At 37.4% G+C, this 23,940-nt stretch overlaps 2 long non-coding RNA genes across 2 annotated transcripts; one reads left to right on the top strand and one right to left on the bottom strand.

Annotated features, from left to right (window-relative positions):
• Positions 1 to 28: 28 nt before the first annotated feature.
• Positions 29 to 7,560, bottom strand: LOC109367177. The gene is made up of 4 exons (XR_002114004.1): positions 7,430 to 7,560; positions 6,548 to 6,709; positions 1,846 to 2,670; positions 29 to 882 (listed from the first exon to the last, which is right to left on the bottom strand). It is a non-coding gene; the product is annotated as an uncharacterized LOC109367177 (long non-coding RNA).
• A 1,150-nt stretch (positions 7,561 to 8,710) lies between these two features.
• On the top strand, positions 8,711 to 19,027 carry LOC109367176. Its single transcript, XR_002114002.1, has 4 exons — positions 8,711 to 8,774; positions 9,123 to 9,379; positions 16,049 to 16,191; positions 18,488 to 19,027. It is a non-coding gene; the product is annotated as an uncharacterized LOC109367176 (long non-coding RNA).
• Positions 19,028 to 23,940: the final 4,913 nt, after the last annotated feature.

The following is a 23,940-nucleotide window of genomic DNA, read 5'->3' as shown; positions in this document are numbered from 1 at the left end:
GAGGGCGGCCCTGCCGCGGTGCCCCCTGGCGGGAGGGCGGGAGGCCGCGGCTCGCCATTGGGAAGCGAGCAGCCCAGCTTGTGCGGCTGCGACTCTTATGTGTCCGGTGGCAAGCTAAAAACTTCCCATTTCAACTTCAGTCAGCAAAAGGTGTTGTTTTCCCCAATAATTCTGCACTGGGGATGCAGCAGAATACTGTTATCTTCTGCTTCAATGGTTTTGCCTCACAAGAAGCACTGGAGTCACAACAGAATATTTGTATCTTTTGCATCAAAAGTTGCCAGGGCCATCTTCCTCAGGTTCCACATGCATTGTACTCTCTATGACTTAATAAGAAACAAATTTTCCAAACTGGCTGAAAGGGAATCAAAAGTCTCAGTGATGAAGCCAACGGTGAAAATCCTAGATACCACTGAGCATACCCAAAGAGATATTAATTTATGAGTCCCTGAAAGAGAATATGTATGCCAATGTACTGTATATATATATATATATGTGTGTGTGTTAACTGTTGAAACTTAGAACCTGAACTCTGAGAGGGCATACTTGCTTGAGAAGTTGCTCAGTACAAGCCCTGAGGGATAAAAGAACACCACTTTCTAATACCACACTGGAGGTAGAGTTTTTTTTCCTGGATTTCAGATGACAAAGCCATGAATGTTGCTGTCTTAACAAAAAATACTGATGGTCCTCAGGGTATGTTTCTCCTGGTGGCAGCGTGAGAGCAGCTATCTGTCAGGTCCTCTTTCCTCCATGAGTCACCCACAGGTCTGCAGGAGCCATGGTCTGTGTGAGGCTGCCCTGGAGCCTCTGTGAGGGTTACTCACATCACCACTTGAGTAGTGACTGAGCAAGTGCTTAGCTTCATACTGTTGGTTTCTCCTGCAGGGAAGGACAGCAAAACCGAAAGTACCAGCCGCCATTTTAAATCTAGCCTATAACAGTTAAGAATTAGAAATTGTATAATCTCAGAATGGTTTGGGCTGGAAGGGACCTCAAAGCTCACCCAGTTCCAGCGCCCAGCTATGGGCAGGGCACCCACCAACTCAGGCTGCCAGAGCCCCATCCAGCCTGACCTTGATCACCTCCAGGGATGGGGCACCCACAACTCATCTGGGCAGCAATTAAATACTTACTAGTTAGAAATTATTCTCTAATGATGCAAGCTATAATTCTTATATCTCTGTATTTTCACATAACTATGCAAGACTGCTGTGGTGAATACTTAAACATGCTGTGTCTTCTTTTTGTTAATGGCTTCAAATGAATTAATTAGACTGTCAGGGTACTCATTGTGATTTTGCTAATGAGTCAAAATAGGAATAGACACTGGCCTAATAGAGTAACAGTTCATTTAAATAAAGATATAATATAATTTACCAAGTGTAATGGTATTCTGTGTGAGCTTAGGAAGTGTTCTCTCCAAATGCTTTATATAATTAAAGATTTACTAATGTTGCTAACTATACAGATAGTCACAAACTAATAAATACCTATTTATGCTAGAGTTAGGAATCCAAAAACCCAGTCAAATAGAACTGTACTAATTTGAGTCTAGTCCTTCCACTTAGAAAAACAAAAATTGATGGATACTTTAACTAAAATCTAAGCTTTTAGAAGACAAGAGGATCAGCTGTTTCCAGATAACATAATTCTCCCTCTTTATTATTTTCAGAATATTAATTCAACATCATTACTAATTGCAAATGCTTTAGTAGAAGTGCTCAGCAGAGTTACCAACATATTCTCCTCCTCATAGTGGAGCTAATTAAACATTGCCCATGTCTTTGGTTGTTTGTGTCTCTGCTGGAGACATATTCCTTCAGTACATCCATTATTTCTTACCATTCATTCAGGAAACAGCTTCCATGTCCTGCCACAGATCCTGGGTAGGCTCACACATAGGGGGCATTCACCATCTGCCTATGATGGCAGAACAGAGGCCAGCTTGGAAATTCAGTCTAAGTGCCTAGATGACTCTAGCAGAAATTGAGAGGGTGCTTCTGCTTAAGTTGTTCCATGTCAGAAGCACAGGAGCTGCCAGCTAACACAAGCACCTTCATCATAAGCAGGTCATTAAGGGGCAAGCCTCTACCACAGTGTCTATTGCAGATAGTGATAAGAGCTGTCTCACTTCTTTCTAACATTGCTTTAAGCATTAAAAAAAAACACTCCACAATTATTTTTCTCCTGTAATAGTTATAAGGAATACAAGGCAACTGTCCTTTTATATTGATATCTCTAAATCATTAGATAGGCTGTCCTATCACACAGTTAGAAGAGATGGAAACATAAAGATGGCTTATCACAAGCTCTCCCTAATCCTTCTAGAAACCCTCTTTGTTCTGAAGGCATACTAAGCTACCAAGAAATACTTCAAGATAAAACAGTAAGAGACACAACACAAACTCAATCACAGCCACACTGACAGGACAGTTGCAAGTAGTAAAGGCAGCATGAAGTTTTTAGCAAAGAGCATATGCCAGTCTTGAATGTTGTGTCATTAGGGTAAGTGTGCAGCATCTGCCAGTATGCTTAAGCAATAGTTACAAATCCAGTTGTATGTATAGTATCTAGAGAATATAGGAACACATATGCTTTTACTTTCAGTCAGTTTTACTCCATGGAAAGCTTATGCTTCTTGAACACATGCCACAAAGTTTCTCCTCTCTGTAAAACAAAAAAAGCTTTTCGTTTTAAACTGTTGCAGGTAAAAATGACAAAGTAAATTTACATACATAAAGCAGCTTTTAGTAAAGCTTCTACTGTACGTTTCAATACAATTTTTTTCATGTTACATATTTTTAATGTGTGAAAGAATTTGAATATTAGGAAATATGCTTTGTGCAAACAATTCAATTCTATCCCCCCAAATAGAAGTTTCAGGTGTACTGTCTATAGAAAAATCAATAGATAGGATTAGTTTCTCTTAAAGAAAACAGGTTACTGTCAATACATCAGAATGCTAGAAGTTAGAGACCCATGAGCTACCTACTTGAAGTTCTAGGTTTCTTAGGTGTAATCTCAGTGCCATCTTAGTAAAATAAACCTGTGCTACATTTGCTTCTTCGTGAGAGATTTGATTTCCAGAAAAGGCATTAGAGAATAAAAATTTTCTGTTTAAGAACAGGGAGGAATATGGGCATGTGTTCTATACTATGCCACATCTTCTGTGATCAGCAGGAAAAAAAAGAAAACATTTAGTCTTCAGGAAGATGCTTAAGTTTTTTCTACTTCCACACCCTGAACTTTTCATACAAAGAGAGAGAAGCAGTATACTTTAAGCACTTGGGAAAAAAAGAAAATAATCTTGTTCTACCTAAGTCATATTTCATCTGAATATAAATCATTTCTCTTATTACTCAAAATTATTCCTAATCTTGTGGGGTTTTTTTGTTTTTGTTTTTTTTTTTGTTTTTGTTTTTGTTTTTTAAGATCAGCTCTGCAGCTATTTTGCTTCAGCACACAATTTAAAGTATACTATTCAAAAATAATTACCATATACAAGGTGAATATTTTAATTACATCAATAGAACACAGATGCTTTGCTACACTAGTAACTAATAAAAACACGCAGATTGGAAGTTAATGTTCTTTCAGTGTTTAAGCAACACTTCTGAGTGATAAATACAGAAATTGTAATAATTGCCAAGAAAAGATGATATGCTTTCTGAAGTATCTTCTTTTATGAACAGTAACAACTTGGAAGATCTCATAACATAATTGGTGTTCATAGATTTACCTGTTCTAAGGAGGCTTTTTAAAATGAAAGTAAGTTTGTTGAATAAGTTGAATACTGGCATTTAGTTATAGAGTCACCTTTGACCACTATAAAGTAGTGATTTGTGAGACAAAATAAATTCACTGCCCTTGTAACAAAATTATTTTTCCTTTTTAAAACTAGATTGGGTTGTCTATGATAAGAGCTGGAACTAATTTTGAGAATAAGTTAATTCAGTCTGGTCCAAAAGTCAGTCCACTTATAGACTACGATTTCTCATCTGATTTAAAATAGCACAGGTCAGCACTGCTATTAAAAAATAATCTTGCCTTCCTCCAACCATTTTGTCCCTTCCTAAACTTTCATCTTTCCCAGTGCAAAGAAAATTTACACAGCTATTTGTTAAGTGAGATCAGTCCCCTGATTCAGATTAAAATTAACAACCTTTCTTCTGTTATTAACTATGACATGCATTATGTCTCTGATCTGGTTCATCTGCCACCATGTAAATCCTTACCCTGGCACAAGAGGAAGCAGCATGAGGACTGGGACTACATACATTCACATGAAGAAGTATGAAATCAAGTATGATTCCAAAACCCTCCCTGTGCTGTTTTACTCTTACTGTTTGTTTGAGTGTATGGGTCTAAAGCACATTCTATACTGTGAGAACTTACCTTTGTTCTATTCAGATTCTGTTTTTCTCTTTATGCTTTGAAAACACAGAGCTGAATTCTGGGTTTATGCTTTAAATCCTGCAAGCTGTCTACTTAGAAAGGAGGAGGACAATTGATTATTTAAAATATTCTTTCTAAAGGAAAGACGACCTCCTTAACCACAGAAACAAGAAGACCTACTTCATATTTTTTTTTTTAAGCCATTACCATTGCAGGGCAGTTGCTAGACATAGTTCTTGAATCTCTCATAGATTTCTTTTGGATTTGCTAATCCATCCCTGCCAACAAAGATTTATGTTTGCTCCCTAGCAAACTGCTTACCTTAAGAACACTGTTGAAGGATATTTAACAAAAAAATATCCCTAGGGAAAGAGCAGTAGTAGATTCCTCTAGAGGCTTAAGTCCTGATTTTCTAGTTACAAATTATACTCCAAGGTCCAGTGAGAGTTTTGACCCAGAACTACATAATATTTTTCTTAACAACAATTAAATTACTAGCATTGCTCTGCTTTTCTGGCTATACAGACTATGATTAGCTAGCATGGTATTTAAGCTAACAGTACCAAAGCTTCTCTTCCATAGCCTATAATCTGCCCATATGTCACATCACAGCTACTAGTGCAAAAACATCCCAGTGTTCTACCCCGGCCCTCTGGAAAGTCACTTTAGACAAACTAGATTTAATCTTTTTCTTATCTCAGATATTAAAAAAAATCCAAGTTGGCCATTGGTCAGTAGGTAGACCTCAATAGCAACATTGAGCAAAAGTTAAGACATAAGGCCTACTCCCAGCTAATTACAACGTTATCCATGTAAACTCATTAGAAGATCTCCCACTCATTAATACCTTCTTTCATCGCTATTTTGCCTCACCAAAGTTTTGGGTCTGCTTTCATAAAACCCTCTACTTTGTCTTTTTTGGTATGCTAATTGCAGAGCTACTGGTAACAGGAAATAGGTTGCCTGCAATACAGGAAAATCCTGTAGTCTGTGTTGCATTAAGCCTATTTGCCAGATGTGAAATGGGACATACTGGATTTTTTTTCCTGAAATAACGACTGTGCACCTGCAGGAAATTGGTAAGGGGGAAATAAAGAAATGGTGATACTGTATGTGCTGCTGGCCTCTTAGTCATACTACTGTCCACCTGCATGCATGAGAAGAACAGTCAGCAAAAGATTTAATAAGTTTGCATGTCTTTTTTACAACACAATGAAATATTACCAAGTAGCATTTTTAAGTGAGCATATGAATACTGATTTCCTCTCTGAAAGAACCAATAGTAGTCAAGAGATGAGATATTCAGGTACTAGGCAAGAAATCTATATGAATCAGAGAGTAATTTGTAGTAGTGGTTAATTTCTCTGCATTTGCTTTTTTGTTCCTTGCTCACGTCTAGAATTAAGTAGTGTGGTTTTTTTATCATTGTCAGATACTTTATGAAGTCAAGTGTTACTTCCTGCAGAGAAAATGAGAAACAACACTTGCAAAGATGAAGAGCTTTACATTGTATTTCCTGCTTGTAAAGTACAGAAAAAGTTGCTTTTTTTTTTCTGGATAAAGTGTTTTTTTTTTTAAATAGTCTGCATTGTAGTTTAGTTGGTCTTCAGAGTTTATGGCTGTCATTTAATTATAAATTAAGTTGAGAGATATGTTTGCTCAGTTTCTCAAAAAGTTCTTCTAAATTTTTGCCAACATGCATTCATGCCAAATAAATAATGCAAAAGTGATGTTGGATACATTTTTATAAGGTTAATTACAACAAAGTCGTAGGACAGTTAGAGACTCATAGTTAGAAAGACTGAGAACAGTCAATACCAAACCTCTACTATAACTCCTGGTAAAGTCACAGACAAAATCCCAGGTTTTCAAGGTCCTTCCCTACTTTGAGATAATCAACAGTAAGTCTTAGTAAAATCTAAGCCATCTGCTAAATTGGAGATCATGGGCCATTTGGACAATTAGAATCAAGAATTATCGTTAGGAGGTACCTAAACTCTTTGAAAGAAAATCCTGTAGAGATTTGTAACAGTACAACACTATGGAAAGCACAGCAATAACAGCAGGGTGGTGAAGTCTCAGGCTTCAGCTAGAGAAGATAAGCCCAAATACAGCAGCCATAACCATGGGAAGAAAAAAGTCTGCTTACCCTTAGAAGGCATCAATTAGGCAAGGAGCTTCAAATAAGTAGCCTTGCCTCCACTGCTAGCCCTTGAACGAGGCCTGGGAAGGAATGGAGCCAAGTTTCGTCCCTTCTGGTCACCCAGATACAATTACACTGAGCTCCCCTGGGTTGGCCCTGCCTTTCCACCTGGTGGGTAATTCAAGCTGTGACTCAGTATTTTTGCTATAAGTTTTTTTTTTTAAACTATGTGGCAGAAGAGAAATATTCACATTTGAAAGTCAATGGATAGATTGCATCAACAGGATTATGATCAAAGGCTGGGCTCCTTCTCTTTGAAAAAGAAGTTCCTACCTGCCAGCTAGTGTAATCACACTTTTCTTGCTTGCTCTTCCCAGCTTTATGCTCTTTGCATACTAGTACCCCAGTTTCAAAATTAGGACCCCACTTCAAAAGTTTCCTACTTAGTAAAAAACAATGGTTAAGAACTATTAAAAGCAGAAAAGAAAAACAACTTAGAATTTCTTTAGCAAAAGACAAACTTTGACTGAGTTCTTATACTTGTAAAAAAATTATCTTTTACTGCACTATTTTGAGGGCCAACAACAGCTCCTCAACAGAAGCATTTCTGTTGAGAAAAAGATCTACTCATTTTATACTAAGAACAGTTTCTAGACTACGGATGTGAATTAGACAAAAATGTTGTTTTGAAACTCTAATTTACAACAGGACTGCAGTTTGAAGAAAAACTTGTACATAATTGCTATTTGCCTGTAAAAAGCAAAAGAAAACAACGTGCAGTTTGCATCCAAACAACCAAAGAATATACAGATGTTACAATTACAAAACATACCACAAAATTTAGCTAATCAAGCTATTACACTAAAACAGAATTGATTGAAAACTTACCCATGTCCTGGACTCATACTAAAAAGTCGAGAAGAGAGATCACCAGAAAAAGATCCTTCCCTATTGGCAGTCAGCTCTTAAATGGGGTCTAGGAGAGGTGCATCCAGGCTCCACCCCTTCCGGCAGCACAGGTGAATTGCGTTCACCTGTGCTCCCAGGACTGACTCAGAGCTTGCCTTAGGTGATCAATGAGTGGTTCAGGCCATGACTCAATAGTTTCCATACAATGGTGTAATGTTGCTCATTTTGAACTTGGACTGTTAAAATTCCAGGAACATGCCCTAACTGTACAACGTGAACTGTCCACATTTGTCTCTAACTGAGAATCAGTTAACGGTTTGCACACCAAAGAACTTATGTGTTTACAAAATGTAAGCTGTCAAATACTATTGCCTTGAGATTCTTTTTCATAAGACAGTATTTTTTCTAGTTTAAGCTTGACACCTGTGTTTCAAAAACAGTTATTTGTAAGGATTCTGTCCTTTAGAATGTAGCCACTGAAAACCATAATCCTGACGGAATGTAGTGTTTTTTCATTTGTTGGCCCTGGCAGCCGTGCATTAGTAAAATAAATAAATTAAATAAACAGTAACATCTGTTCCAGTCACTAGAGGCTTGTTGCTGGAGTTATCTGCATTGAATGGGAGGAGAAGCTCTAGTAGAGGAATTCTGCTTTCCACAGTAGGGATTCGTGGAATTACTAGGAATAAATCATAGAATCAAATCCCAAGTTGGAAGGAACCCACAGGGATCATGCAATCCAACTCCTGGATTCTAAAAATTAAGCCACAGAGTATTGTCTAGACATTTCTTCAACTCTGGTTGCTTGTATCTGTGACCACTGTGCTGGCGACCCTGTAGTAGTGCCTGACCGTGCTCCAGTGAAGAACCTTTTCCTAGCACCCTGATGTAGCTCCATGCTGATCCCTTGGGTTCTGTCACTTCTGTGATCCATGGGAACAGCAACTGTCAGGGTACACAATGCTTTTTTCCTTAATTTTGGTCAGTAGAGTCTATGGCAATGTTAATTCCATGAGACAAGGACTAGAGGACAGTCAATGAAGTGATCTGATTACAGGTTCAAAGCCACAGTAGACAGAAGGTAGTTCTAGTGGGAGGTGTGGTGTATGAGAACTGCTGAATCACAGCCTCAACCTCTGATTATCATCTGAGGCGAGCAATGAGTCAGCCCTGGGAGCACAGGTGAACGCAATTCACCTGTGCTGTCGGAAGGGGTGGAGCCTGACTGCACCTCTCCTAGACCCATTTAAGAGCTGACTGAAAAGGGGGAAGGATCTCTTTCTGGTGTTCTTTTCTCTGGAGTTTTATGTTGTCTGGGTCAAGGGTAAGTATTTTATCTTCTTTTTGGTATAATGATTTGCTTATGTATGTTCTTTTCTTTATTTATTAATTATAATATGCATATATTCATTGAGTGTACATGTAGAGAGTAGCTGAGGCTTAAGAAGAGATAACAGTTTGTCTTGCCAGATTTGTAGGTATTGCAATGTGGGGGTTGCGAGTCAACAGCTCAAATGGGTTCAAAAGAGAATAAATAAATTGGAGTGTGAGTCCTGTGGTTGTAATTTCAATTTTTGAAAGTATTGCTAGTACTATATCTTGCTCAGAATGATTCTGAACTATTTATTGCTGGAATTAGAGGTTAAGTACCTAATTTCCATTTTCTTTCTAGATGTATACCTCATTAACTTTTACAGAAGAGGAGATACTGAGCTGGACTGGCCCATTGGTGTGAGCCGTTAAAGAGGATTTTGTTTCCATCTCTTCTTCAATTAAAAAGATGGAAGTATCAGTAGGTTAAGTGGTAGTGACACAGAAGTTGGAGGAAAGATATTGAAGGAAAGATATTGTGTTTTGATATTCAGGACGAAGTGGAGGAGATTAGAGGTTCCCATGTTCTTTTTCATCCTTTGAAGACATGAATTGAATGTAAGCAGAAGATGCAGAAGAGAAAGGAGTAGAGTACAAACTATTGAGAGTAGTTTTTATGGATTTGGGAAGACTTAAATTTACTATTTCTTTTTACTTCAAGCACGGAATGTCAGTCAAATAAGTCAGATGGATTTGAGGGGGTGGTGGTTATGTAATAATTTGAAGAAACATCAGTATGCCAGCAAAGGGTTCTTTAACTTTGTGTGAGAGTGCTTTCAGTTTTAAAACTATATCTCAGTCTGATATGTGATTTTTAGGCTTATTGCAGTGACGTGTGAAAGAGTAGTGCAGCTTATGCCTGATTACTTATGGGCTGCTACTTTTTTCTCAGCTTTTCTCAATTTTATATTAGTTTTAGCTTGCAAAGAACAACAGCGACATGTGTCCATCACAGATACAGAAATCAGGGCTTGCAGCATGAAGATATTTATTGTGTAATAACTAAATTTGGTAATTGTAGTTATTTGAAGTATAACTATATATGGTTTGCCTTGAATAATTACTTTTTTAAGCACAATGAGCTATATAATTTAGTTAGTTCTGGGAACTAACTTCAGAAAAAGTTGCTATGGCTAATGCTTTTTTCATACTGATTTAATGCTAGAACAACTTCACCAGATTTAATGGAATTAATCCCAATTTTCATTTACATAAATGCAAAGGAACTTCAGCTTCAGTGCTATTTTACATACTGTTTTATGTGTGCTTGAAGCTGCTAACCTCAGTTAATTCCACATAAAATTAAAGTTCAATACAGAGTGATCTAATTGTTCTGATTTCACACATAAACTGCTGTGGTAAACTGCAGAACAAACAATGATATGCTGTTGTTAGGCCTTCTAGATATGCAGTACTGTTTGAGTGTTCAGAGGCTTTTTGGCTGTGTTTTTATCAATGAAAAGTCTGTGAAACTGCTTGACTGAAAATTAGCTTCTATCAGTGTAGGTCTATCCTTTAGCTTCCATACAGGTAGGACTAACTGTTTGTATCTGTATCAGAAGAAAGAGAAAGCACTTGAATTTTAAGACATAAGCGAAACCTCTGTTTCTTGCTCTTTGATCAGTTCTGCTTTAGTGGGTGTGTGATCTGACCCCCACTGACACCTAATTATCAGTCTCTCTTTTGCCTTCTGTTACTGGTCAGCTTTTATCAACACCAGATATTTCTTATTTGGTTTTTTTTTTTCCTAGGGAATATTTGTACCTCGTTTATTGTTCTCTGATGTTTAGAAACCCCATCGCAAAGTTTAAGTTATTAGGAAATATCCTCCTTTTGGATCATCAAGTACATCGGGTTTGGTTGTTGGTGTGGTTTTTGTTTTGTTGTTTTTTTTGTTACTAGGCTGCCACTCCATGGCCATATGTATAAACTACAGCTCTAGCTCCATTGATGTGAGCTGTACTGAAGGAAATTCTGTGAATGTATGATAGAATTCTGGGATTTGTCTTGATTCTCTCCAGAGAGAGTATTCTTATCCTAGAGGGGACAGAGTAAAAAACTACCATTTTGTCTGTAGGCACTGACAAACCTGATATTAAGTATGTTATGGACTATCTTTTTGATCATCAGTACTGTGCATTCTCTGGTACCCTAACATGTAATTTATAGCTAGCTAGGGTAGAATTCCCTGAAATAATGCTTTTTTGAGTTGAGTTTTCAAATGAGCGAATATTGAGTCTTTGCCACTAAGCAGAAGGACTTTCCCTTGGTAATCAAGTAGATAAACTGACTGAAAAGTGTCTGGTCCTTAGTAACTATGAAGTTTAGTTGGTTTTGAATCTGTGCAACAAGTAATGGAAGTGAATTGAAGCATCTTTTAAATGTAGAATCCTCTATGTAGCCATACCCAATTGTTTAAAAGTTAGCAAAAGGGACAAAAGTTTCCATCTTAAAATTAATTTGCAATTTTTTCACTTAAGCAAGGTTAAAATAATCCACCTAATAACGTACTATATATGTAACTATTTTGACATCTGCTTCTGAAAACTGAGAGCCTTGAAACTTAGCAGATCTTCCTTCTGGAGTACAGTGAGTGGGCTACAGATTTGTTTACCCTTCTGCTCAAGTTATTCCATGTCAAGACCTTTCCCAGCCAAAATTCACATGGCTGGGAATGGCAGTGCCATTATCCCTGACCAGTTTTGCCTGTTTCTTCTGAGAGTGAGATTTAAAAACAAGCACAAAATGCATTCCTTCTTCATAGTTAGTACACTTAAGCTAAGGGGAACAACTCCTAGGCTGATGGAGATTTAATTTCTTGTTAACATTAACCTCTAAAGAATATAGTTGCTAGTTGTCACAACAGTAAGCATCAGTGGCTATAGAAAATATTGTAAAGGCTTCAAAATTATACCTTTTCCTGTATATACAACACCTAGCATTTGAAAACAATCTGAAAAGCCTGAAGTTCAGAGCAATGGAAACTCATCCAGGTGGAGGAGTTAAAAAAAAAGTCTTATTGACTGCAGTAAAAACAAGCTAAAGAAAATAGCATAATTTATATTTTCCTTTGAATATTCTGTTGTATCCTCTCCTAGGGTTGCTGGAGGTGGGGGAAGGAGGATTGTTGAACATTTCAGAGCTTGCTCTTTTTAAAATAAAAATCCATCATAAAATCATCATGGATTAAATGAAAACGAGTGCTGACCTTTGGCTCTGTCAGTAACATTGTTCCAGAAAATCTCCATGGCACTTGAATTTTTTTGTATTAATGTAGATTGAAATTATAACAAGGAACAAAACTTCTTAGGCTAATATTCCCCAGAACGTTCAGCCTTAAGATTAGTAAGCAGAACCCACAGTTAAAAGCGCTAATTAGTTATGCCAAAAAGCTAACAGTGCCAATGCCCTAATAAACTCAATGATTGTATGTATGTGTGGAGGCATTGAATGCCCCTGTTATATACCCTCATTTAGGAATATTACCAGTAAAATTTGTTAATACCAAGAGACTGAGAAAGAAAGGGAGATAAACACACAATTTAAAACAGGAGCTCAGGAAGATGTTAGATGAGATGTTGGTTGAGTATGGGAACTAAACCAGTACAGAAGGAGATCAAAAACGACCCAATTTTCCCAAGTATTTGTGCAGCAGTCAGCACACGTGAGAGCAACGTGAAAGTTGTGGCTTAAAACAACTCATTGAAGTTGCAAGGAACTGTATTAAAACATAAGAGAAGTATTTTAAAAGAACAGGAATGCTGCCCAAATAGCTGGAGAGTGGAATGCAAAAGAAAGTGAGGCTTCGTGAAGCATGATGCTGGCAGTGCAGGAACCTCCTCTGCGGTTATTTGTCTGAGCAGCAGCACCAAGGTCCCTAGAGGACTGTTTGTACTGTGTACAAACCTGGCCAGTGCTGCAGTGCAGCAGTCTGACACCTAACACCTGCAGCTGAAGTCTGCGAGCAAAGCTGAAGATTGAGACTTAGAGTAGTAGACAATGCAAAAACATGAGTGAAATGTGTCAGATATATGCATGAGCAAACAGTATATGCATAGGCATCCAGAAAGCAAAAGCTAGATTAGCTGTAGTTTACAATAATTAGTTCAGCTGTTGATTTAAAAGGTTGAATTCAGTTGCAGATCAGATCATGTAACAGACAACACAGTTCTTGAGCTGCTGGAAGAAACTGAATGATTTCCTCTTCATGGAGATATTAATTATGTCTTTCCTGTGCAGCGTGTCCTGAAATTTTTGCATAACTTGGTTACCATTCTTCCCCTATGTTCTTCCAAAGGGTCGGGAATCCTGTGCACTGCATTCTGTTTAGGGTTATGACAGATCTGCAATAGGTCTGTATGGAGCATAAATTACACTGCTGAATTCCAAATGTAACTATTCTCAAAACATCACTGTGTCTTTGTTTTTTACAGTGGCATTGTATTACAGACCTATATTTACTTGAAGATTTCTCACCTGTAGCTCTGGCTTTGCTTCTGAGACAGCTGGCATCTGAAAATGATACATCTGTGTAAAAATAAATAACTTGCCAATATAATATCAATATAATATTTTAGAAACAAAAACATTTCTTAATAGTACAAAGGGATCCTAATACCGAGAAAGGTGGATTTCTTGATTGATTTCTTTCTTACCTATTCTGACAACAAACAACTCAAGGCAGGAACAGCATTTCTGTATGGTACCCAACATAGAAGTGTCCAATCTGAGTTGGAAGCTGATTGTGTTGTTATAATGACATTAAATTTTTTAGCCCAAATACTGTAGCTCACCAGATTAGATTTCACTGTACGTGGCTCCTCGCAGCATTTCTTCCTTGGTAACTTCCTAGTTGATTGGGGAGGAGGAGATAAGAAGGAGCAGGGATCCTCTACTGCACTTCCAAAATGTTGGAGGTTGTGGAGCAATTAAGAAAGAGAACTTGGGAGATCAGGTTGTTAGTATCTCTTTCAGCTATCCAGAGCTCTGTCCACTCTGACCTTGGATTAAGTCTTGCTTTGAAATCATCTCCTGTCTTCATTTTCCTGCTATCTCTGACTATCTCTGATTATCTGTATTGTTCATTCTTTTTCTTTTCATGTTGCATTTAATAAGCTATTTCTTTTCCTTTTGGCTTGACCACTCACTCTGAATATGCATGGAATTTGCAGCTACCTTCAGGCACTGGTGAATCTTCAATACTCTTATTTATAACAGATATTTTGTGGACACTACACACAGAAGCAGTAAACTTATTGAAGTGTAAAAAGAAAAACTGCTCAGTACAATGCAATGCTTCAAGAACACATTTTGATATAGCTCTCAATCACACACAAGCATGAAGTTTTACTATCTGTCATAAAAGAACTGAATGTGATAAATTCTGTGAGCAGTATATTAAATCTAAGGCTTGAAAAGCTGGCTACTTGCACAGTGCCAACTCAAGGAAGGTGGCTTGATTTCCCTTTGGTTTTATATTTAAGTAATTGCTATGAAATGATGCGTGTGTTCTTTCTCTCTAAAATGCTGCTTTTTTTGAAACTTCACTCTTCAGTATTTTCTGCACACATCCTAATCACATCCTGGGACTTCCCTCAACTGGCAGAAATTGGCAGTATTGTTGCTTCTTAGAAGAGAGGCAAAGGTCTGAAATGGAATGACATTATTACTCCATAAATGCGATCTCATCAAATAAGTCTACAAATCTGGAAAATTCAGTTCTTGCTTTGGATTGCTTCAACATTGGATGTGTTTTGTTGATAAAGTATGTGTGTGTAGTTCAAAACTAGCTGAAGCTGGCAGAAATGATTGTTTTGCTTTTTTAATTCTTTTGAATATATATCCCCATCTTCCCACATGGATTAAAATAGGTATAGAGAAATAACTATGCCAAGCTTCTGTTCCATCCTCACTGCCAGATTACGCTGGGAAAAGCTCTCATGTTTTTGCTGGTTTTCAAATGGGAAAGCCCAATCCTAATATAGATGGGAGCCTGCCAAATTAAGTACACTGCCAAATTAAGTACATGATGCCTCAGCTGAAAGGCTTTAAGGTAATTTTTTCCACTATGTGTCTAGAAGCTGGATGAGTTGATTAATAGCCTTAGAGAAAGATATGCAACTCTAGGTTTTAGCCCCCCCAGTACTCCTGTGATGGGTCACTCTACAGTCTGAACTGTTCTAAGCTGGCGCTCAGGTTCTGGCTCTGTCAGCTTCCATGTGCTGTATTTTGCAAGAGGCCATTGCATAAACTACTTTTGTGGGTTTTTTTATACTGCTATCAACAAGGACTTCACCAACTGCAGAATACTCCAGATTTCTTAAGGGACATAAAGTGGGTAGAGCTCATATGATGATATTTACTCTGCACAAGAACTACTTCACTTTTCTTGAGAGTAATTTTTGTGAGGCTTACTTAACAAGAAGTGGTGAGCTGGTACATCTCTGTTGCCGCTGCTCCAGTTCATCACTGAACCAACTCTCTAAAAAATACTGGAGAAATACAAAAGACATGATACCCGAGGCTGTGGTGAAACCTACCCAAACTTTCCTTGTGATCAGCCTGAATCAGAGTGGGCTCTGCAGGCTCATCATAAATGAGCTGAAGTACTTCCACAAAGATTGGTTTCTGATTCTGCAATTTCTCTAGGTTCCTCATTAGCCCTTAATAGTAGTGATGCTTCTGGTAGCCTAAGAATGTCCTGTTTGAAAGAAACTTTCTACTTTTTCTAGTAGTGTTTGTATTAGCCAGGCTGACTGAAGACAGCATGAGTATGAGAACTGGAAGGCTTCTAAAAGAATAATTTCAATGTAAAAAATTCACGTAACAGGATTCTGGACATAAGACAAATAAAATATTAAGTCCAGTTGGCATGGTTTGTAAATATTTTTACTTGCTTCAGTAGGATCTATTGTTTTCTTTCTTGTAAGTTCTACAAAATGCTGTTTTTCCTATTTTTTCCTGGATCTCTGTTTATATTTGATATCATTTATCACAGAAAAGATTGCCTCCTGGGGAGTTAAGTTACACATGCCATTCAAGTGATCCCGACAGGGAAGAATGATGATAAAAATTATCCATCTTTTGAATGTAATTTGGATTACATTGCAGAAATATTGGATAGAGCAGTAGGGGGATATGCGCAAGAAATACAGGGTTATATGTGCATGTGGTTTGCCGTTCCCTTCTTGACAGCACTCAATCTACATGCCTGTTCTTTATTTATAGGCAAGCAGCATGCTGATATTTCAGTATTCCTTCGGCTCAACAGTTCAGAGTACAGTCACAGCAAGAAAAGCAACCCATGTAACCATGAGTAGCCTGAGATTCATTTCACTGGATTTCCCAAGAATTATATTTTAATTTGAAAGGTAAGCCATGGGTGTTACTTTGCAGGCATTTTGAAAAGAGAAGGTTACGGTTTCAGGTAAAAAATAAAAAAATAAAAAAAAATGGTATTTGTATGATAATGAACAGACTGGAAAATGACATAAATACACTTTACATTTTAATAGTAATTACAGGAGACAGTGCATGCAGTCCTATTATGCAAGACAATGTTTTACTTTATCTAGTGCTGGACTTTAATTAGAATGCAATGGCTAAATGTCAGTCCTAATTTATTCTCATAATTTGTGTGTTCATTTCTGACAAACAGGAATAATCATGTATAAAGAAGCACTCATTGAAACGTGACAGTTTAAAGTTGTGCAACCGTAATTAAAAGCAAGAAAAAAGGTGTATGAATTGAAATAGACTGCAGTTCATTTCAGTAACATGTTGGGGTACTATCATCATGGGCACATCAGAAATAACAGTCATGATAGTTCATCTCCTATGCTCCTTTTTAATACAACTTCCGTTGCACATTAATAAATCATGAAAATTTATGTTTGTCCTCTGAAAGTTTTTACCTGGAAATGATATGCTATGAATACAATATTTGTGCTCATAGAGGACTATGACTGTTTAAGCATTTATGAGTAAAGTAGATGGTGATTACATCTTTCAAATAAAAGGTGTTGGTAATTTAAGATAGCAAAACCCATAGAACTCAAGTAGAAATTTACTTCCTGGGGAGAACAGGGAGTATATTTTGTGTTTTAGTTTATTAAATTTGTTTTTAGACTCCCCAGGGGAAAATTAGACCAGTGGATTTCCAGAATTATTGAACAATTACTCAAAATTAAAAAATAAAAAAGGATATTGTCAAGCATTGAACTTTTCCAGTTCCTAACACACCAGGTGTAATGTTAGCCCATGTAAACCCTTCTAGCTTCACGTACTTGTTTTTTTTCACCAAGACATTTTTTTCACCAAGAAAACAAAAGTACAAGTCCTGCTACACTCAGAAATCTGTCTCAGCCAACATTAAGTCAATAGTGCTGGACTTCAGTTGCAACAACTTGCAAACTGGAGAATTAATAACTAGACTTAAGTTGCCACTGTTCACTAACGAGGCTGGAACGTGACCCGCACACCTAACCAGCCATGAATAGAAAAGAAAAAGCATGAGGCTCATTTACTACAACTGTCTAACTAATACATTTTCTTGAGCACTAATCCAAAAAAGGATCAGTGCTGGTGCTGCGGCAGTATATCAACTTTCTGCAAGTGTAAGCATCAGAGTGAACCAAGAGACAGTTTATTCCAGAGCTGCTTAAAATTTGTTTTCCTTTTGCTATAAACTTTTCTAATGTCTTACTCTGGGACTGGCTGATAAACCCACATTAATCCCCTTGGGGCACTGTATTTTGTGTAGTTGTATGAGATGAGACCAAGGCTTTGTCAGTATATTTTATATTCTCTTCTTGCATATTTTTTGCATTCCTTTTTCTCTTAAATCATTGTTTTGCCAGGAAGAATTGTGTATAGCATAGCTATCAACAGTAGAAAATTCTGTGTTGCAGCACAGATGAAATGCAGATAAAAGAGTAGGTGGAACCCAACTCCTTTAAATACGCTCTTCCAATCTGGGTAAAAGAGATGTGCTGTAGAGTGTAAAGCCAAGCTCCTACAAAGTTGTCCCTTGATCTTTTACTCATCTAGAAATAAGATTATCTGCCTTGAGTTTCACAGTGTATATAACCCCAGCCTATCTGACTTGGGTGCAAAAGCGTTAAGGAAAAGGCCAAAGAGGATCCTTGACTGTGACTGTAGCTGTTTAGTTGGCAGTAAGGATGTAAGTTAAGCTATGAAATAATAATTTTTTTTTTTTCAAGCACAAACCCTCATTCCCATATGGATAGACAGATGTTTCTGAGAAGCAAGCATAGTATGGTTGTCTTATGGTAGCTTATGCTACCCGAAGTTGGAGTAACATATCGTGGTGAAAAATATCAAAAATATCAAAAATATCAAAATATCATATCAGTAAATCATGAGTAACTGTAGTGCAGTTGTTCACAGCTGAGCTGGGATAATAGCTCATTGCTGATCATCTGATTCTCTCTGAGAGAATGAATTTGCAACCTAAAGAAATTACATACTATATGTGAAGACACTTGCATACTCCAGGCAACGGGCCATCTTGCAGAATAAAGCTTTATCTGTGAGTGCTGCTTCAGGACTGATAGGTTGTTCTTGGCTCCAGCACAGTGCTGAACACATGAGTTTTGTGAAGGTATCCTGGAAACTGATTCTGACACTGTCTTCCTTATTTTCCAGACCATTGAACTCCTTCTGATCTGAAATTGAATGCTGTAGAGCTCCTTTAAACTGCTTCTGGCATTTAAATGGCATTGAAGGAAAGGATTTCACAGCAGATTTAAATGATTTCTGAGAAACTGATCCTGAACTGATAGTTATTTTGAGGTGAGCATTTAGGAGATTTTCTCCATGGACAAAACTTTGTTGGCCAATGGGAGCAACAAGAAAGAACAAGGAAAGCACAGGTGGGTGTGTCTGGGGTCCTTTTCACTCAACAAATCCATAAATGTTGCTTCATATCCTTCATATCCTTGGAAACATGAGAGATTTCTGTAAAATGGAGTGAGGCCTGTTACAAAGAGAGGAGATGAGGATTAGCTCTTCCTCTTAAGGTGTAAAAACTGGAGGAAATTGTACTCAGGCATATATCTGCGTTTTGTGCTTTCCACACTCCTAAAGCCCTTGCAGAATATGGCATTTCCTTTGAGAATGAAGTTGTTAAAAGCATCTGTAAGGTATGGACTGAATGAGCTATATATCTTGGAGACAACAGCAAGGGTAAAAAAAAAAACGTTTTTATCCTCTGTGAAAGAAAGATTTTGAAACATTTTGAAGAGAGTATGAGTAGCTACAGTCTGAGGAAGGCAGAGATTTGAGGCAGACTAGAGGAGTTAAAGTAAATCTGTATTGTGGAAGAGTAGGAGAGACTGTGATGTAAAAATGTTGCAGAAGAGATGATGTCTTTGAAGAATAAAAAGGTTTGAATATCACACTTTCGGGGAAAATAGGAGTTAGTCCAGGTTTTAGGTGAGAACTGTTGTCTAATGATATCTCTTAACAACTGGCTACAGCAAAGACCTGATTCAAGATGTAAGTTTTCTCTGAGAAACTGTCCATGAACCTCCAGTTTTTGCCAACAATAGCTTGCAAGAATGCTGCTAACCTTTATCAGTCCAGACTTCATTGGGAATGCCAGACAATTAGCAGATAATTGGTTTTCACTTTTGTAACTAAAGTGGGAAATTTGGTTACTGTCATACCATCAGATTATAAATTTCATCTTTGTATGTTTTTTAATGACATGAAACTGTTCATACTGATCGATGCATTTCTGTGGTTATGATTAGTGTAAAAACTTCTGAACGTGAACAGGAATAAGTATATGCAAAGTAAGAAGGAAATTAATAATAATAATAACAAGAGGATAAAGCCTCCACTGTTTGACTGTATTCTAACAAACTTTGATATCAAAGGGTTTAACAAGAATTCTATCTCTGACAGGAAAACCAACAGATTGCTTTATGGTAGCAATGTACGTATAACATAAAAAGACTTGTACTGTTCAGAAGGAAGTATAGTTTGGCAGCCCAATTTTTCATCCAGCTATCTAAACAGCACAGAAATCGCCTTGATAACTAAGGTGTTGATAGCTAAGCAACTACAGTTATATAAATGTGTATAAGTGGAGTGCAGTATCCCTAAAAGCCTAGCAAAACAGATTCTTCCAAGCATGAGTCTGAACTACGTAAGCTTCTTAGTATAAGCTTTATTAAAACTGATCTGGAGACCCTAATGATAGGTACACTTGCCATCATCTATCTTGTATTGACATTTAGTATTTAGAATAGTGATAATATAAAATTGAAAAAGACAGTAGTGATGCAATCAGGTGGGAGTTTCTATTGCTTCCTAATTGCTACTGGGGTATGTATGTCCTCCTTTATCAGATTTATTGAAAAATAGGTGTCCGAGAAACACTGCTGTATCTCACACTGTGTTTGGCTGACTGGCTTAAAATGAGCAGGTGTCATCCAACATTCTGTCAGGGGGCCTAGCCAAGTACTCAGTTAAAGCTATCTAACTGTTTTTCCACTCCTCAGCTCTTATTTAAAAGAACTTGTTGTAAGAAGCTGCAAGTTGTTGAATGTATGATTGAAAGCTGTCTGTAATAGGTAAAATATATATATTTAAGTTGTAAACCTGTGGTATTCTATTTGTGAGAATCTAATTTTTTAAAAATTTACACATTAGAAAAATGTTTTCCCATTAGCAAACACACATCAAGGTAACTAGGTTTACAACCTCATGAATATTAAACTTCTTGGCACTCAACTCACAAATCAGTGATTATGATACAATTATTTAATTATGGAATTATTCTATTACTAAATATTAATGTGCTTTTATGAACAGTTCTGATAAGAATGAGCTGTGTTGATGGCCCTACCTTCCCACCTGGTGTTCAGTCACAGGTTCAGGCTCTTGCAGCATTTCCACTACAGTAAACAATTTCAGTACTAAGGGAAATTTCTGTATTTACTATAGTGGACAAATTAGTGACCCAATTTTTCCTTTTGAAAATTCTTTAGGACTCTCTTGCAAACTTCCATAAGTTTTTTCCCTTAGCAGCTCCTCTCACTGAAATGCAAACTGCAGCAGAAAAGCTGGACTCTTATTCTGGGGCTTGTTTTCTGTATTTTTAGGTATTGGACTCACATGTGTCCAGTGTGATAATACATCTTACGTCATGCTGTTGCCAGGATGCTTAGTACAACATCAACACTCTCTACTAATAAAATTTGGTTATAGAATAAACAATCATATTTGAAAGCATAAACTACAAATGCATTTGGCCTTGGCCTCTCTTTCTAGGAAAAATTCACCTCTCAAACAGCTCTTTTCCCTTATTTTCTCAGTTCTTTCTACTTTTCCTCTATCTCTTTAATCACAGAGGTGGTATAATTAGATTTCACTAGTAATATAAGAGAAGAAACACTGGTGATGTGTATCAGAAATGCTGAGTCACAGCTTGAACCTGTGATTGAGCAGCTGGAGGGAAGGCAGGGCCAACCCAGTGGAGCTCAGGTGCATGCCATGTTCGTGAGTGAATAGAAGGGGTGGAGGCAGGGTCCACCCCTTCTGAGGCCTCATTTAAGGGTTGGCAGAGGATGTAAGGGTTTTTTTGCTGGAGATTATTGTGTATTTGTGGCCTCCTGAAGCTAAGCGACTTTTTTGCTTTTGTTTTTTGCATCTGTGCCTATGGCTGTTGCTTTTGAGCTAAATTCTTGCTTACTGAAGCTTAGGACGTTGCTACTCTGCTCTCTCTGCTGCATTTTTCATCATGTTACTGTACTACAAGATGTTTCCTAATTAAAAAAATAGGAAAGTAAAGGGTACTTCTTGTCCAAATCGAAATACAGCAGAAGTAATAAAAAATATTAGTGGAATTAATTCAAAAACTGGCAACTCTAACAACTTCTGAATAGTTTTTGTGTATTTGGCCAGCTGTTTTATTTATTTTGTTAATTACACCATGGTTTCTGATCATTTGCAATTATTAGATTTGCTCCTTTCATGCAGAAATCTTTTTTTTTTTTTTTTCTTATACCTATCTCAGAATCCTTGGTTTTCTGTAGAGGAGACTTCGCAGTGTTTCTCTCAGGTTTTTATTCAAGAAAATAAATCTTAGTTTATATCACAGAATCATCCATGTTTGGACTCTCATCGTGCTGGTATGATGGAACCACAAGTAGTTGTAACAGCACAAAGAAGCCCACACATACTGGGAGATCTTTCAGGAAGCCTGCGGGCTCCTGATGTGTCATTCTCCAGATACCTGAGAATCCATTGGACCAGATGGACGCAAATGGAGGTCAAATTACCAGATCTTGACTCTCCACAGAGTCGATTTACTATACTGGCTATATTGCCAGTGTTGCTCCTCTATTGAGCAAGATCCTTGTTATTTTTACTCAGAACAAAAATTATGTTGTGTCTCAAGGCTACATTTTCTCTTTTGCTAACTCTTCTTTTCATCCCTTACATTTATTAAAAAAAAAAATCTCGTCTACATTCTTTTGTGGTCTGAGGTTTCTGTACCTCTGCCAAACACTGATAGATTCATTGCAGGCTTCGGCTGCTTTGCAGAACCTGAATAGACACTGAGGCTATGTAGGCAGCTTCAATTAAGCAGCTCCATGGAGCTGATATTTTTTTTTGTTGAAAAACAATGTCTATTTGCAGTGGGACACAAAGCAGCAATTTCAAGGATGCAAATCAGAACAAAATACTTAAAAAATAATAACTATTAAGACAACTAATTGTAAACGTTCTGCAGAGAATACAAAGACTCATTTACCCAGTTGCTTCCTTCTGCTGTTCCATTGTGAAATTCCAAGTATGCACATTACAGCATTAGTACATATGGCAAAGTAGAATCTCAGTGAGAAATTTCCAGATTCTAACAGCTTAGTTACAGACTTTGAGACAATAAGATTTCTTTTCTAGGAGAAGTATAGCTATGAAATGCACAAAAGTCTTTTTATTCCTACGCGTATACACACAGCACAGATTCTCACTGCAGTACAAGAGTGTATATTTTTTCATCCTGCTTCTAAGACACAAGGATATTGTACTTCATACAGGAGTTCAGTGCAGAACACGTGGTGATGTGCTCTCCTCTTTTGTTTTTTTAACTTCTGGAGTTTTTTTCTTTATTTACTTTTTCTTCCTCTTTTGTTTTTTTTGGTTTTTTTTCTATTTTTAATTTCTATTGCATTTAATTTCTTGCATGACTTCTGTTTTTGCTGTGTTTGAAACTGTTAAGTTCAGTCCCCACCCCTATTTCCTTCTTCCCCTGGGTGTGGGAACCCAGCTCAACTTTTTCTTGTGTTCCAATCTGAGCCAAATTATCACAAATTACTCTGTCTGGACTAAGCTATTATTAGATCAGCCAGCAACTCCAGCTGTTATTGTTATTTCAACAACTGGCTTTGCTGCTTGTCTAAAACCCCAAAAGTACAGCTAGAAAATACTCCTCCTAGAAAATCCTTACCTGAAAGGTTCTCCTAGAAAATCCTCCTAGAAAATAATTACCCAGGTATGGGGCTGTGTCAGAAGTGTCACCAGGTCTGCTCAGGTGAAACTACTCAGGAGTGCTCTGTCAGAGCCCCATTCATCTCCTGCAAGCTTGTCTTCCCAATTAAGTTCCATTATTTGTACAGCTTTATCGAGTATCAAGATGCTGATGAAATGCTGCTTTGACAGAGCAATGCTAAAGCTGTTGATCAACTGAGAACACCAACATCAATGGATGTGAGGAACAGCTAACATTCACAGTATGAATGAGTGTAGCTGGACAAGTGCTCACTAGAAAATAATTCCTTGTAAGAAACAAAGTTCTCCATCTGTGCCCTTAGTCTTTGTGTATTAGCAGATTTTGCTGTGAAGTGAAGAGGATGAAAGTGTACTATCCTCAACATACCTGTGTATTTTCCCACACACACTTGTTCTACAGGCATTTAAAGCAAAAAAAAAAAAGTGCCTGGAAGCTTTGAATACTTGTGGCATTTGCACAAAGGCAGTGTGAATGGACAACATGTCCTGAAGAGTTCTACCTAGTGGTAGGCTACCTCCTTTGGGAGGTAACATACATTATCACATGGGGCTTTATTGCAGTAAGAAGGAAAAAA

The sequence above is a fragment of the Meleagris gallopavo genome, chromosome 4 (genome assembly GCF_000146605.3).
Source record: "Meleagris gallopavo isolate NT-WF06-2002-E0010 breed Aviagen turkey brand Nicholas breeding stock chromosome 4, Turkey_5.1, whole genome shotgun sequence".
NCBI classification, from domain to species: Eukaryota; Metazoa; Chordata; class Aves; order Galliformes; family Phasianidae; genus Meleagris; species Meleagris gallopavo.
The sequence above is the reverse complement of the archived record's forward strand: the minus strand, read 5'-3'. Positions and strand labels throughout refer to the sequence as shown.